Here is a 3990-nt window from a genome sequence, read left to right as displayed (position 1 = left end):
AGCCAACATTCAAGAAGAGCAGAATGAACATGCTAACAGGAGACAGCCAGGCAACAAAATATTATTTACATGGCTGATGACAGAGACAGAGCTATACGAGATTATGCTGTACTAACTCCTCAAGTTATCCATCCTGGCATCATCAGACCTGAAGTAGATGCTGCCAACTTTGAGTTAAAACCAGTGATGTTTCAAATGTTGCAAACAATTGGGCAATTCAATGGAATGCCAAATAAAGATCCTCATCTCCATCTTAAATTGTTCTTGGAAGTAAGTGATGCTTTCAAGATTGCTGGAGCAACGCAAGATGCCTTAAGGTTGAGGCTCTTTCCTTATTCCTTAAGGGATCGAGTGAGAGCATGGTTAAATTCATTACCATCTGATTGCATTACTACATGGAATGAATTGGCTGATAGATTTTTAATGAAATATTTCCCACCAACAAAGAATGCGAAATTACGAAATGAAATTACCTCTTTCCATTAAATTGAAGATGAGAGTTTGTACGAGGCTTGGGAAAGGTTCAAGGAATTGCTCAGAAGGTGTCCTCATCATGGTATTCCCTGTTGCATTCAATTGGAAACTTTCTACAATGGGTTAAACCCGAGCACAAGGTTAATGGTGGTTGCTTCAGCAAATGGGGCTCTGTTATCCAAATCCTACACTGAAGCTTATGAAATTTTGGAGAGAATTGCCAATAATAATTACCAATGGCCTTCAGCTAGGCAACCAGTAGCCAGAGGATCAGTAAGGGTACACAATATTAATGCAATTACAGCCCTATCAGCTCAAGTAACTTAATTGACTAACATGGTAAAAGCTATGACAGCTGCTCCAGCAATAGTAAAGCAAGTTACTGAACTTTCTTGTGTCTATTGTGGTGAAGATCATGATTTTGATAATTGTCCTGGAAATTCAGCCTCAGTAAATTATGTGGGTAACTTCAATCAACAACCTCAGAACAACCCATATTCAAATACTTACAACCCAGGCTGGAAACAACACCGAAATTTCTCATGGAGCAATCAGAATTGAAATGCTCCAGCATCGAATGGCTTAGTAGAAACACACAGCCCCAACCACATGGTTTTCATCAACAAAGTCAAGGGCAAAAGCATATCAGTCAGGATCCAATCACTTCATTGGAAGTATTAATCAAGGAGTACATTACAACGAATGAAGCAATTGTGCAGAGTCAAGCTGTGTCCTTGAGAAACCTTGAAAATCAAATGGGACAATTAACTACAGCAATGAGCAGCAGAACTCAAGGAAGCTTACCTAGCAACACAGAAGATCCTAGGAGAGAGAGCAAAGAACACTACAAAGTGATTAGTCTGAGATCTGGAAAGCATTTGATATCCCAGTTGAGGTAACTAAAAATGGGATGGAATGCAATTCAGCTAAAAAACCAACTCAAAAGGGAGGCTTGTTACAGTAGACTCCCCATCAAGACACTGATGCAAGGGATCCAGTTACAGCAACTGCAAAAGAAATTCAACCAGATCTTGCTGAAAAAGAAGTTACAACACCAGTAGCCACAACCTGCACCAACTTAAACAAACAAAGTTTGGTACCTCCTGAGTCTAGCCAGCAGTTTAGACATCCACCACCCTTCCCTCAAAGGTTTCAGAAGCAAAAACAAGACAAGCAGTTCAGCAAATTTTTGGAAGTGCTAAAGCAATTGCACATAAACATACCTTTTGTGGAAGCTTTGGCGCAAATGCCAAATTATGTGAAATTTCTAAAAGATATCTTGGCACGAAAGAGAAGGCTGAGAGAATTTAAAACCGTTGCTCTAACACAGGAAAGCAGCCATATGCTTCAGAGTAAAATTCCCAAAAAATTGAAAGATCTAGGGAGTTTTACAATACCCTACTCTATAGGGAATAAGTATGCTGGTAGAGTACTTTGTGATCTGGGAGCTAGTATTAATTTGATGCCATTATCTGTGTTTAAGCAACTTGGAGTGGGGGAGTGCAGACCAACAACTGTCACTCTACAATTGGCTGACAGATCTCATGCATATCCTGAAGGAAAGATAGAGGATGTACTGGTGAAGGTTGAAAAATTCATTTTTCCAGTGGATTTCATTGTGCTGGACTTTGAAGCTGACAAAGAGGTACCCATTATACTTGGCAGACCTTTTCTAGCAACTGGAAAAACTCTGATAGATGTGCAAAAAGGAGAGCTGACCATAAGAGTGAATGATCAGCAAGTCACATTCAATGTACTAGAGGCTATGAGAAACCTTGATGAACTAGAAGACTGCAATTTCTTAAGTGTAGTAGATCTTGTTGTAGCAGACAGAATGGACAGATGCTGCAGTAATGTATTTAACAAAGTCACCACCTTTGAGGAGGTTGAAGAGGAAGATGTTGCAGAAATTCAAACAGGTTGGATGGATAAACAACAATCTAATAGGCACAACAAAGTCATTGAACACCTGAATCTTTCAGACAGGAAAGTAAAACCAACTCTACCATCTATTGAATCACCCCTTAGTCTTGAATTAAAACTGTTACCTTCACATTTAAATTATGCTTATATTGGTCAAAACAACACACTCCCTGTAATCATTTCGTCTACTTTGGATGCAGGTCAAGAACAAAGCCTAGTGGATTTGCTAGGAAAATACAGAAGAGCAATTGGATAGACCATGGCAGATATTAAGGGTATCAGCCCATCAATATGTATGCATAAGATCATTTTAAAAGACTATTCTAGCAATTCGGTGGACCACCAGAGAAGGCTGAATCCTATTATGAAAGAAGTGGTAAAGAAGGAAATCATCAAATGGTTAGATACTGGAATTATATACCCAATATCAGACAGTTCATGGGTAAACCTAGTTCAGTATGTTCCAAAGAAATGAGGGATAACAGTAATGGCTAATGCGAAGAATGAACTTATTCTTACAAGGACGGTGACTGGATGGAGAGTGTGTATGGAATACAGGAAGCTCAACAAAGCCACAAGGAAAGACCATTTCCTACTTCCATTCATAGATCAGATGCTGGACAGACTTGCTGGAAAACAATACTATTGTTTCTTAGATGGATATTCAGGCTGCAACTAGATTGCTATAGCACTAGAGGATCAAGAGAATACTACATTTACTTGTCCTTACGAAACATTTGCCTTTAGAAGAATGCCATTTGGGTTATGCAATGCTCCAGCAACTTTTCAGAGATGTATGATGTCTATATTTTCTGATATGGTAGAGCAGACTTTGGAAGTTTTCATGGATGATTTCTCAGTTTTTGGAGAAACATACAGCAACTGTTTACATAACTTGGAAGAAGTTCTTAAAAGATGTGAAATGACCAACTTAGTACTTAATTGGGAGAAGTGCCATTTCATGGTGCAAGAAGGAGTAGTGCTGGGTCACAAGATATCCAAGGATGATATTGAGGTAGATAAAGCCAAGATAGAGGTAATCGATAAACTACCACCCTCAACTTCAGTAAAGGGGATTAGGAGTTTTCTGGGTCATGCTGGATTCTACAGAAGATTCATTAAGGATTTTTCCAAAGTAGCCAAGCCTCCGTGTTCATTGCTGGAGCATGACAAACCATTTCACTTTGACAAAGAATGCCTTCAAGCATTTAGAGAATTAAAGAAAGCCCTCATTACTGCTCCAGTAATTATATCTCCAGATTGGAATTTACGATTTGAATTGATGTGTAATGCTAGTGATCATTCTGCGGGAGCAGTATTAGGGCAAAGGAAGGATAAGGTTTTTCATTCCATATACTATGCAAGCAAAACTTTCACTCCAACACAGATCAATTACACCACTACAGAGAAAGAGTTGTTGGCAATAGTTTTTGCTTTTGACAAATTCAGAGCTTACCTGATAGGTACTAAAGTAACTGTTTACACAGACCATGCAACCATTAAATATTTAATTTCAAAGAAGGATGCCAAACCAAGACTAATCAGATGGATCCTATTGCTTCAAGAATTTGATCTGGAAATTAAAGATAGAAA

The 3990-nt window shown here is 38.7% G+C and overlaps 1 non-coding gene across 1 annotated transcript; it reads right to left on the bottom strand.

The window, feature by feature from the left end:
* Positions 1-453: 453 nt before the first annotated feature.
* LOC112096495 lies at positions 454-560 on the bottom strand. The gene has a single exon (XR_002904398.1). It is a non-coding gene; the product is annotated as a small nucleolar RNA R71 (small nucleolar RNA).
* Between the last annotated feature and the right edge of the window lie 3430 nt (positions 561-3990).

This window comes from Citrus clementina, unplaced genomic scaffold (genome assembly GCF_000493195.1).
Source record: "Citrus clementina cultivar Clemenules unplaced genomic scaffold, Citrus_clementina_v1.0 scaffold_8, whole genome shotgun sequence".
NCBI classification, from domain to species: Eukaryota; Viridiplantae; Streptophyta; class Magnoliopsida; order Sapindales; family Rutaceae; genus Citrus; species Citrus x clementina.
This window is presented reverse-complemented; position numbering and strand designations above follow the sequence as displayed.